At 38.5% G+C, this 13,401-nt stretch overlaps 1 protein-coding gene and 1 long non-coding RNA gene across 6 annotated transcripts in view; one reads left to right on the forward strand and one right to left on the reverse strand.

Moving 5' to 3' along the window:
* The window catches only part of LOC143239483 (uncharacterized), a 56,855-nt gene extending 56,525 nt beyond the window's left edge, over nucleotides 1-330 (reverse strand). Inside the window, exon 1 of the long non-coding RNA XR_013021211.1 lies at nucleotides 135-330. This is a non-coding gene — a long non-coding RNA (uncharacterized LOC143239483). The remainder of the gene's footprint in view (nucleotides 1-134) is intronic.
* The window catches only part of LOC143239480 (homeobox protein cut-like), a 383,408-nt gene that overhangs the window by 27,316 nt on the left and 342,691 nt on the right, over nucleotides 1-13,401 (forward strand). The gene's annotated exons all lie outside the window — the stretch shown is intronic.

Consider the following 13,401-nt stretch of genomic DNA (forward strand, 5'->3'; position numbering starts at 1 on the left):
TAATGGTTTCCTTGTAGCTTTCTAATAAAATCTAAACATTGATGACATAATCACATGCTCAGATTATCCTACAATGACTTATCAGTCTACTGGACTATCTTTCTAGCAATACCACATGCTGCAACATTACTCACCTCATCAATATAATTCATCTACCAAAAGCCCTTGATATCGCGATCCACCTAGTAATACATTCCACCTATGTGAAACATATGTAATATAGTTAAATATAAAAGTGAAAATTATAAACATAAATTGAGGTAAGTTAAAATCTGTTGCAATCCTGCAGAAGTATAGTAACACTGTCTGCCTAAACAAATACAATCCTCCTTCGTAAAACACACTCAATATGCCTAGTAAGACAATCTGCTTATACAAACATTTTTATTAGTAACCAAATATCTTTAAAATATCATGGTAACAGCATTTGTATATAGTAAGTTGCACTCTGGTATCGAATTATGTCACCCTTTACACGGAAGCATGACAACATTCACCTGCCATGGTGTCTTAGCAACGTGCCTACCATCCAGCCCACTGATGAGTAAATCTAAAATTACAGATATTTTCCATATTACATAACAGTTATATAACATCCAGGCTTTGGAATATGACGTAATAGTTATGTAACCCTCAGGCAGCATTCTTTGATCTTCTCTCACATGGCGACTCTCCACTGAAGTGGCATCCTTTGGGCGGTCAACAACCACCATGACTACAGTGGTAAAGTACTTTTGAGGTCAGAAGTTCGATTCGTTCATATAGTGCTACTTCAGAGCGAACACCAAATTGTGGTATAACAGAGGATTTTATTTATCGGAAAGTTAAAATAGTATTTAGTACAACACAATTTAAGCCATGAAAGAGTTAACTGAAACAGAACAATAACGATTTTTACTCTTATTTTTTAGCTATGTTCTAATTTTACAGGCCCGGCATGGCCAGGTGTTATGGCCCTCGATTCGAAATCTTAGGGTCGCGGGTTCGAATTCCCGTTACACCAAACATATTATATCTCGCCCTTTCAGCCGTGTGGGCATTATAATGTGACGGTGAATCCCACTATTCGTTGTTAAAAAGAGTAGTCCAAAAGTTGTCGTTGGGTGGTGATGACTAGCTGCTTTCCTTCTAGTCTTACACTGCTAAATTAGAGACGGCTAGCGTAGTTGGCCCTCGTGTAACTTTGAGCGAAATTCAAAATAAACAAACTAATTTTCCGTCTTTACACCTAATTTGTGAAATATATGAATTTCATCAGTAAACGACTCTTAAGATTACAACATAGATAAAATAACTAATTCTTTATTATTTCAAACAAATTTTGTATTTAATATTTTCAACCTGAGCGCCACCTTATTGCAACTAAAGGGTTAATGACTAGTTCAAAAACCATAATTTAAATTAGCGTTTACCGCCTACAAAGCTACTCTTAATCAAGTGGCGAAATTAACTGTCACTTTTATAACGCGCTTAAAACTAATAGTTCGAAACGTGGTCAGTGGCATATAACGAGCTCGAATCTTGAACCTTTCGTATTTGCATCCCATTAATCATAAGAAACAAAACCTGCAATAAAAGTTATATTTCTAAAGCTTTTTTTGAATACATGAGTAATTTAACGTTTAGTCGTGAAATAGCTCACCACTTTGTTTTTTTGAGATGAAGTTAGTTAAAAGTTTTTTACCCTATTCTATGTTGCATGATATCAAATATAATTTAAAGAAAAACAGCTTTTTTCTGCTTCGACTTACATTGCATGCTATACCGTGTAAAGCATTTGTAAGTTGTTTGAATATAAGTTTTTGTTGTGTGAGGCAACACGTTAAAATACGTTTGATCGAAACCTGTATTTAATATTTCCTGAAAGAGCTTGAGAGTGGATAGGTGGATCTTTATTGACGACCTGCTTTTTCTTTTTTTGTCAACTGTGCAAGTCTGGCTGGATCCATTGTCAATGAGTTGTGTGACCGAGAATTTGTTTGTTTACTTGTATGCTGAGCATAGCATAAAAAATGAAGTTTTTCTACTTTTAAAATTAATGGACATTCAAACACTGCATATTTTTAGCATTTGTTTTAAATAATTAAACAGAACAAAGCCTACTGATTTTGAATGTGGTAGTGTAACGTTTCACGTGTGTTATAGCTGGGGGGCCGTTTTGTACTTTTCATGCTGTAACACTTTCCAAATATGGACTTTTTTCTCACGACTTTTGTATTTATTTAAAAATTGATAGTTTTGAAATGAAATTAATGACAATATTGTGAAGACTCGAAGATCAGCTGTTTATTTGTTAGTTAATGGCAAAAATAATAAGGCTATCTGTTGTCGTCCCTAATTTTGAACTGTTTAACAGTAGTTCCCACCGCTAAATCATGGGCTAGATTTTACTAACGAATAATGGGTTCGATCATCGGTTTATCTGAATTTTGTACAAAGCTACACGAGGGCTATCTACGCTAGCCGTCCCTAATTTAGCAGTGTAGGACTAGAGGGGAAAGCAGCAACTCATCACTATCCACCGTCAAATCTTGAGCTACCCTTTACCAACGAAAAGTTGATTGACCCTCACATTATAATGCCCTCACGGCTGAAAGGGCGAGAATCTTTGGCGTGACGGGGATTCGAAACTACATATCTGTTTCTTTGTTGACATATAATAGACTCTAACCGAGATATACATAATCACAATATATGTAATTAATTGAACATTATATGGTGCGCATGCTTGTATGCGATACATATTCAAAGAAGATTGTTACCGATGACAAATATCAAACAATGCTTTAGACATTTTTGTACTGTTTATTATGGTGTTAAACAATAAAACAGCTCCAAAAAACGTAAGTGGGGTGTAAAGGTGGCGTGTAGGTTCGTTTTAACGTACTCACCCTGCAAAAATACAGAGATTATGGCGTTAAGTTTTCCAGTATTTCTCCTTCTGTAGCATATAAGTGAAAATAACAGGTGTACTATATGTTAAGGATATATTCAAACTGATAGTACGTAGGTCCCCTCGATGTTCTGTTCTTTCAGTTTACCTTCTCTGGGATCTGAACATCTGCAACGTGTTTGCCGTGCGTATTGACACGTGAAGGGGAAGAGAGGATCCTGGTGGTTGAGGGGTCCAACTCAAACACACCACTTTGGCCTTGAATTCCTGTAGACGGGCGGCCTTGGGGTGGCCCCCCTTGGGTCAATTGGCTGGTCCACTTGGGCTATGGTCAATACCAGTGTTGGAGGTTCTCAACATGTATTGTGTACATTATATCTGATTCTGCTGTTTGGGTATAGTGCTCACGAAACCCTGGCGTTGCTGCATTGTCCTTGTTTGACATTATAGTGCGTCCCCTCGTAGGGCTCCATGGTGGATGGGATCAGTGGGCACCGAAATTTCCCTTTCTTTATTATGGATACTCCAGTTAAAAATCTTAATAAAATAGTGAAAAAAACAGCTCATAGGTAAACGACCATATCTCGAAGATTCTGAGCAGCAATCTTTAACATCTGTAACACCTGTGTTACCTCAATTTCTTATACTACATATTCTTTCACCCCTTTAGAGCAAATGCCTCTCTTTTTCATTCATAATAGGCTAGAGGGACTTGCTGGTTCTCCAAAGTCAGTAAAGAAGCTTTGCTCTGGTGACATATTGGTGGAAACATCCGCATCCCAACACAGTGGACTCCTCTTGCATTCAAAGGTGATTGGGGATATATCTATTGAGGTTACACCTCATGCTACTTTGAATTCATCAAGAGGAGTTATTGTTGAGATGGATTTGAAGAACATCCCCAAGTCAGAGATTCTTGCTGGTTTCTCCACCCAAGGAGTTTCTGCATTGAGGCATATCTCCACTCGCAAAGATGGAATTACGATGCTGACCAATGTCCTCATTCTGACATTTACATCACCACGTCCACCTGCCACCATCAAGCCAGGTTATCTTAATTGCAGGGTACGGTCATACATTCCAAATCCTCTCAGATGTTTCCAGTGTCAGCAGTTCGATCACTCCAAGACGTCATGTTGTGGTTCCTTGACTTGTATTCGTTGCGGTGGCAAAGACCACGATGCATATGAGTGTGAAATGGACCCTCATTGCGTCAGTTGCAATGGCTCTCACCCGTCTTACTTTCGTTTTTGCCATAAACAGTTGAAAAAAAAAGAGGTGCAGCGTTTGAAAACGATTCATAACATTACTTACCCTTAGGCTCGAATGTTGCTGTTCACCACTTCATCTGGGATGTATGCTGCTGCACTCCGTTCCAAAACTACAGTGGGAGTACAGACGGATCTCTCTGTGCCTCCAAAAGAATCTTTCTCAAACTAAGTAAGTCTTTTGACCTCCATGGTTAAAAAGTTGATGAATCAACTTTAACACCCATCTCTGTCTCTTAATATACATTCCAGCAAATCCCAAGATAAATTTTTTTGGTTTCTGATACAGGCATTTCCTCGGGCACATCTTCTTCTCCCACCCAAAGATGCAAAACGATCATTCGTTTACGTTCTCATTCACTTGAATCCTCTTCCAACAATAAAGACCTGCCCAGTCGACCCAATGCAGTGTCCATGGAGGTCGACAGACTTCCCTTGAAGAAAGACAGTGAGGAAAAAAGACGTTGTCGTAAACAGAAGAATTTTCCACCCAATTCGTGGAATAAATAAAAATGGTCATCCTGATACAATGGAACTGCCGAGGTTTACGTTCTAATCTGGATGACTTCTAAACACCGATTGATTCCTACCATCCTGTATGTCTTTCCTTACAGGAAACATTTCTGAAACCTGCCGATACAGTCACCTTTCGGCGGCTTTTTTTTTTTATAGAAATGACAAGGCTATGTGATGGACAAGTGCATGGAGGGGTGGCACTATTGGTTGATGAGCATATGTCTACCCTGTCTTTGCCACTCGACACACCCTTGGAGGCCGTAGTCACCCTGACGTCTGATGCTCTCATTGAACAGTTGCCATCTCCCTTTTTCATCCTGGGGGACTTTAATGAACATTATCTCCTCTGGGGAAGTGCTGATATTGATAGGAGGGGTCGCTTTGTAGAGCGTGTACTCTCTGATCACAACCTCTCTTTTCAGTACTGGTTTTTCTACTTATTTTCATGCACCTAGTCAGTCCTTTAGTGCTATTGATCTCTCAATTTGCTCCCCTTCACTATTCTCCCATATTTCATGGAGGGTTGACAATAATTTACGAGGCAGAGATCATTTTCCTATAATTGTTAGAGAGACTGGCTGTAGCCGATGCTATCCAACCCGCGTGCCCCAATGGAAGCTGAATCAAGTAAACTGGCCCTCTTTCACTGCTCTCGCAGAACGTGATCCTGCCATCGTCTGTAAGCCATCAATAAACGATGCGTGGCAGCAGTAACTGAGCGTATTATACAAGCAGCTGCTCAATGTATTCCTAAAACTTCGACACGTTTTCCACGATATCCTCGTCCGTGGTGGAATTCAGCCTGCCACATGGCACGGAAGGCTCAAAAACGGGCTTGGGATACTTTTCGTAGGTATCTCACACTCTTGCAAGTCATCGCTTTACACAGGCCCATGCACATGCTCGGTGGGTAAGACGTCAAAGCCAGAAGGAATCTTGGATTAAGTTCACAACATATCTACTAGCACCAGTTCCAAAGTCATATGGGACAAGATTTGAAAGGTCAGTGGGCAATATAATTCTGTCCTCCTCTCGATCTTGCTCTCTGATGGCCAGTAAGTAGCTGATAACTGAAGCATCGCCGATACTCTGGGTGAAAGCTTTTGCTGGGTATTTAGCACTTCTGCTTCTTCCTTCACCTTCTTAGCCATCGAGACTTGGGCAGAGCAATCACCTCTTTCCTTTTGAGCTGATTGTTTCTATGATTATAATGGTCCATTTACACTGGTAGGAACCCAAACTGGTCTTTCGTCGGTCTGGCAGTACATCGGTTGGACCTGATGATGTACACTATGAAATGTTGCGCCATGTATCTCCTGCTTCTCTTGCTATTTGTCTGATCGTTTCTAACCTGATATGGCAGGAGAATTGTTTTTCTGATGCCTGGCACCAGGCTATTGTCCTACCTTTCTCTAAGCCTGGGAAGGATACCAAGATTCCTTCAAACTATCGTCCAATTACTTTGACAGGCTGTCTCTGTAAGACCTTAGAGAGGATGGCTAATCCTCGTTTTGTTTGGTTTCTCGAATCAAGAAACCTAGTGTGGGTTCCGACGACAGCGCTCCACCATGGACCACCTGATTCGACTTGAAACGTCAATCACAGAAACCTTTCTCAAAAATATCTTGTATCAATATTCTTTGACATTGAGAAGGCTTATGATACAACGTGGAGGTATGGTATTTTGTGAGACTTCCATATATATGGGTTATGTGGCCATTTGCCCATTTTTATTAAAATTGTTTTAATAGACAGGAGATTCCAAGTTCATGTTGGTTCAAAACATTCCCGTTCTTTTTTACAAGCACTTGGAGTCCCTCAGGGCTGTGTTTTGAGTGTCAGACTTTTCAGTATAAATATTAATGCCATCACTGAACAACTCCCTCTCACTCTTGCAAACGGGCTCTATGTCGACGACTTTCACATCTCATGTCAGTCATCGAACGTGAGGTATATTGAGCGGAAGCTACAGAATATCCTCAATTTTTACTGAAGTGGACCACAGCTGGCTTTAACTTCTCCCTCTTTCTAAAACCGTTTGCTTGCATTTTTGCCACCAACGGGGTATTCACCCTGATCCCGAACTCCGTATCGATGAAGTTGTGTTGCCTGTAGCCCCTGAGACTAAGTTTTTGGGATTTATTTTTGATCGTGAGCTCATCTTTATACCACACATCAAGCAGCTACGGGTCAAATGCACAAGAGTACTGAACATTTTCCGGGTTCTCTCTTCCACCACTTGGGAGCGGATTTGCGTTTTTTGCCAGAGATATATCGTGCTCATATTTAATCGAAACTCGACTATGTATCACTGGTCTATGGCTCTGCCAGGACTTTGGCCTTAAAGATGCTGGACCCCATTCATCATCAAGGACTTTGGCTCTGCACTGGGAGCTTTCTGCACTTCTCCAGTTCAGAACTTATACATAGAGTCTCATGAACCTTCTTTGCACCTCTGCCGTTTGCAACTGTCTTTACTATATGCTTCGAAACTTCGTTCCTTACTAAAGCATCCCACCTTGGGTTGTGTGTTCCTTCCTCAATGGGCCATACGTTTTTCAGAACAGACGATCTGCCATTGCTCCTTTTGGCCTTCGTATCCAGGCACAGTTGGATGAATTTGGTCTGTCCTTGGATAACATTGCTGCATTCACTGGTTAACCTATCCCATAATGGCTTCTTACAGTTCCTAAATGTGTCATATCTTTATAAGTCATCTGAGAAAAACGGACACTCCCAATTAGAAATACTGTCTGCTATTTGCTGATCATCTTTCGAACCATCCTTCCATTCCTATTTATACAGATGGTTCGAAATAAGGCGACTGTGTGGGCTCTGCCATGGTTTGTTGTTTGGTGGATGTGCCCAGAATCCCCTCTACAGCTTCTGTGTTCACTGCTGGACTGTACGCCATTTCTCTTGCCCTGGATCACACAGAAGCTAAGCAGTACTGAAACTGCACTGTTTATACTGATTCGCTTATTTCTCAACTGGCCCTGGAATCGTTTCACGTTAGTTCACAACTTGTTCTCGCCGATATCAAAACCGACTGGCCCATTTCTCTTTAATATCTACTTCTATCCAGTTTTTCTGGATATCGGGCCTCGTTGGTATTCGCGGGAACGAGCTCGCCGACACCGCAGCTAAATCTATCTGCTCTGGCACTATCACCGCTGTGCCTGTTCCACACATGGACTGTGGTCCTGTATTCAAGACTCGGCTCCGTTCCAGCTGGCAGTCGACTTGGAGTGAGCAACGCGAAAACAAGTTTTCCAAATAAAACCCTATATTGAACTTTGGCCGTCTAGCTACCGTAAGGATCGGAAAGAGAAAGTTGTTCTAACTAGATTATGCATTGGTCACAGTTTTTTAACTCATCGTTTTCTTTTATCTGGTACTGTGTTGTTTGTGTAACACTCAGGTCACAATAAGCCACATTTTAGTGTATTGTCGTCGTTATGACTCTCAACGAAGGCACCATTTTAAACATGTTCTGTCACAAGGTTTGTCCATAACGTTAGACAGTGTTTTTTGTTATGGTGACACTGCCCACCATGAAGATGTTTAGTTTTTTAAAGGCCATTAATCTTTTTAATGATATTTAAGTTTTTAATTTATACATTAAACTTTTTAATGTGATTCCCTTTTAAGAATCAAAGTACCTCTAGTTCGAGTTGAAATTAGAGAATAGCCATAACGTCAAATAACTCGACACCAGGACTGGAAAGGTCAACTTCAGGTGATTTAATGTTTTTTTGAACTTACCTGTTAGTCTTCCTGACGAGTTATGATAATCACAATTATGCTTCAGAAAGTCAATTACAACTTGTATTACTGTAGTTTTTCTCTTGTCGCTTTAGACTGGATGTAAACATTGGTTTTATGCTCTTTATGTTTTTTTAACCTTTGTTTTGTTTTACCTTAATTTCCTTTTATGAATTTTACAAAATTTACTTCAACTTTTTACCGGATGTTTGGCGCAATTAGCCAAGCTGCTTTGTGCCATAAAACACCAAACTAACCAACAAATACGTAGGTTTATGTCTACACGATCTTGAAAATATAATAGGATTGTTAAACCGTTTATTCCCCTTAAGTTGTTATTTGGTGTTTTTCTTTTGTTTTTCTTTTTGAATGATATAAATGATATATAGATTTTGAAATAATATGGACGACACACTTTCATATCCTTATTGTTACTTTTACAGTAAATTCATTATAGTTAAAGAGGCTGCCAAACTGCATCCACTTAAATAAAAGTTAGCCGTCATCTCGAAAAGTTGGAGAGTTTGTTGACTTTTTCTTCTGGTCAGGTCAGTTTCATCGCTTTCGTTTTTCAGTGCAAGCTTAGCGCCGTCTTATAGCATATACACACATTAATTCTCAAGCGTTCTGATCCACCTATGTTTACTTGATTTTTGAACGTCTTCTCCAGTTTTTGAGAGCATACTTGAAATTTTGTATGTGGGATCTAGCTTCCCACAGAGCAAAAAAAAAAAAAAAAGATTTTTCGAAAGGGGGACCCAAAAATGGAGGATCCAGGGGATTGAGGGCTCTAACAATTGACTGCAGACTTATTTGAAAAAATGATACAGGCAAATAAATAAACTAAGACATAGTTTTAATTTTTGGAATGTTTTACGATTACGTCCCCTACCCCATGTGGTGATGAAAGGGGTTTTTGTTGCTCTTATAATGATTGTACGTATTTGTTTGAAGAATGAATGAGAAGGTGTAGATTTCAATAAAAACTGTTTACACGTAGTTTCCTGGGAATTTTACGTATACTGGCCTTTTTAGCTCTCTCTCTATATAAGGTTACACATTGTTGTTTACTGTGAGTTTTTACAGGTAGTTGGTTGTCTCTCTCTCTTGAATGTGTGTGTGTGGATACATATAATTTGTTATAAACAAGAACAAGCCCAAATATAAATCAAAAACGTTATCGGCTATAATGTGAGATATAAAATGAACCCTAGGTTTTGGAGGTGATTGCGGAAGTAGGATTACATTGCGGTGGAGGTACACCGTCTATCAGTCTTAACCTCCTATAGCTAGGCTAACATGAAGAATAATTAAATAGTACAATAATTAAAGGAATAGAAATTAGGAGAGCGAGATGTGGGTGCTCAAGCCCAAAACGTCTCACATCTACATTACCCTTCACTGCCTGCAAACAGTTGTGGGAAGGTGACTGCTCTCTAAAATAAAGAAGAAAAAATAATATGGTATTGCCACTTGGGAGTAAGTTAAATAAACTTATTTCCTGAAGTTGGCATTCAAGCTCTCATTATGGTGGTAAGGCACTAATTAGTATCCCAGTAGACAAATTATATTTGTATAAAGAGTCCGAACCAGTTATCTCAACGAACTGTTATAATACCCAACCATCACCCGTTAAGTCCACTGTAACTATCAATTTTCAGACCCTAAATACATAATCGAAAACACCTTAGATGTGAAAAAAGGTGCGACCAAAAAAGGATTGAGTGTGCGATTTAAAGGAATGAAATCAAAATTGACGGCCATATTGGTAGTTATACCACTGACAAGAATTTTGCAGCAAATGTTCATTAATTAGTTAGCCATGAAGGCGGACAGAACAAAATTCTTATCAATGCTGTAAGTGTAGCTAACAGTTGGCCGCCAATTGTTATTTCATTTGTTTAAGTCCACTCTCAGTTCTTTATTTGGTTACACCTTTTTAACGCCTTAGGTGGTTTTGATTAGATATCCCGACCTTTATCAATATACCAACAAAGTACACAAAATTGGTTGTTTTTGAATTTCGCGCATAGCTACACCAGGGTTATCTGCAGTAGCCATCCTCAATTTAGCTGTGTAAGACTAGAGGGAAAGCAGCAAGTCATCATCATCCACCGTCATCTCTAGGGCTTCCATTTTATCAACGAAAAGTGGGGTATACCGTCACTTATAACGCCTCAACGGCTGACAGGGCGAGCATGTTTGGTGTGACGGGGATTCAAACTGCGACCCTCAGATTATGAGTTGAGCACCCAACTACGTGTCCTTGCCGGGCCTGTACAGCAAGTAAAAGAGAGTGACACTCGTATCAATCCCCATTAGTTTTAAAATCGTACTTCTATTATTTGGAACAGACTTACTTTACAGAACCACGGAAACCATTTAAAGTGTACGGTGGTAGTTCTTCTCTAATACAGTGCTAATAACTTCTTTTATAGTAACGCCGTACGATTTCTTGTCATCACCCACATGCAATCGGTACGGCCAACGGCCTGGCATGGCCAAGCGTGTTAAGGCGTGCGACTCGTAATCTGAGGGTCGCGGGTTCGCATCCCCGTCGCGTTAAACATGCTCTCCCTTTCAGCCGTGGTGGCGTTATAATGTGACTGTTAATCCCACTATTCGTTGGTAAAATAGTAGCCCAAGAGTTGGCGGTGGGTGTTGATGACTAGCTGCCTTCCCTCTAGTCTTACACTGCTACATTAGGGACGGCTAGCACAGATAGCCCTCGAGTAGCTTTGTGCGAAATTAAAAAAACAACAAAACGGTACGGCCATATCAAGCATAATCTAATATCACGCGACGCTAAACTCTTTTAATTAGGGCTTCACGCTAGTACAGCGGTATGTCTCCGGATTTACAACGCTAAAATCAGGGGTTCGATTCCCCTTGTTGGGCTGAGCAGATAGCCCCTTGTGGCTTTGCTATACGAAAAAACACACACACTTTTAATTTGGATAATTTCATAATATTTAGTAAATTTGTGCAGAAAAGTTGGCAGTGAATCATCGATAACAACCGTCTACCCGTATGATTCCTTTGAAAACTTGATTTAGAAATTGCTAATTTAGTTTGCTTGCACTAAACAATGTTTATGTATCTGCACTTTTTTCACCTTATATTTTATATTACTCTTAGGTGAAGCAGTAGTAAAGGTTTGTTAGATTGATAGGTTACGTTACTTTTGCGTAGGTGAGCGTGAAAGTTTTGTCAGATTTGAGCGGTTTTTGTTGAATAATTTTACACAAGTAGCTTATACATACGTCAAATATAAGATTTCTATTTGTAGGTCGTAAAGATGTATCAGTGAACCAAATCTGAAAGAAAAAATCATAAAGTTAAGTATGTTTTTCAATTAAATAACGATTGTGTACTTTTGGTGTGACAAAAAAAAAGGAAGAAACTCATTCAAAACTGCAGACGTTGTATCTCGGGTATTTCATGGATTGGTAGACGTTATATTTCAGGTGTTACTGAATGGATTGGTTGGAAATTTGGTGTATAAAGTAAGAGTTTAGTATAGCACATCATCAGAAAATATGTGTTGCAATGTAGTTTGGACTACCACAGTCCGAGATACAGAAGGTGAAAAATTAGTAATCTCTCATTTCTATTAACAGCATAGTGTATTCTACAGCTTGTTTTGGTTGCACGACACAGTACGTTATGTTTTGTTAAAGTTATTTGTTTTTTTGAGGGATTTTTTGCGGTTAGTTGTAGCGCTTTCTTTCTTTCTATATATATATATGTTTTATTAAGTTTGTGTATTTACAATAATTATATATTTTTCAATAAACTGGTTTTGAAACAAGTAACAGGAGATCCAATGGGAATTGACAGCTCTACTTCTATAGCAAATTTATATATTTACTGTTATGATAATAGATTTATTTTAAAATACACAAATCCAGATATTTTTACTTCAACTTACGGATATATAGATGATTCAGTTAGTATAAATAATCTTGAAATAAATAATGTTATCAAAACTATTTATCCAGCAGAATTAGAAATTGAAAATACTTCAATATCTAATACAGAATACATTATTTAGATTTAGAAATTCAAATAATTGATAAGGATATCAATATAAATATTTTTGATTGAAGAAAATATTTTGCCTTTCCAGTTTATGGTTTACCCTCTTTTAATAATAATGTACCAGAACCTTCTGTTGTAATTATTATAACTTCGCAGTTATTCAGATATTGTAAAATTTGTAATAAATTAGAATATTTTATCAGTAATGTTGAAATATTGATACAAAAATTAATACTTACTGGATTTAATAAAGAAACTTAGAATATAATTATCAAAGTATTCTGTAAGAAATATAAGAATGTATTAAATAAATATAAAGAAATAAATTTAAAGAAATTTCGCTAAACATTTCCAATAACTATCTTTAGCTACGAATAAGGTGACTTAACAACTTGCTACTATTGTTATGTGGATGTAATCTTATTATATGTGAAGGCTTGTTTGGAGCAGTCCTCCTCTGGGACAGCGGTAAGTCTAAGGATTTACTACGCTAAAATCAGAGGCTTGATTCCCTTCGATGGATACAGCAGATAGCCCGATGTGGCTTTGCTGTAAGAAAACACACACATTCACACGCGCACTTGTTTACTAGGCTACCAATCAGTGCCTTTCTACCACAATGGGGGCTGGAATGCTAACTTCAAGAGACAAGTTTATTTAACCCACTTACTTACAATGGTAGTACCTTATTTTATTTTTATTTTTCAATTACGTTTTTTCTTTTTCTTTATTTTGGAGAGCAGTCACCTTACCACAACTGTCTACAGACAGTGAAGGTCGATATAGATGCTGTGGACTTGAGCACCAACATCTCACTCTCCTCATTTCTGTTTCTTTGTCTTTAATTTTAATTTCTATTGTTATTTCTATACTTTATTTTGTTTCTTTACGTAAGACTGGTGAATGGAGGTTAAGACA

This window comes from Tachypleus tridentatus, chromosome 13 (assembly GCF_004210375.1).
Source record: "Tachypleus tridentatus isolate NWPU-2018 chromosome 13, ASM421037v1, whole genome shotgun sequence".
NCBI lineage: Eukaryota > Metazoa > Arthropoda > Merostomata > Xiphosura > Limulidae > Tachypleus > Tachypleus tridentatus.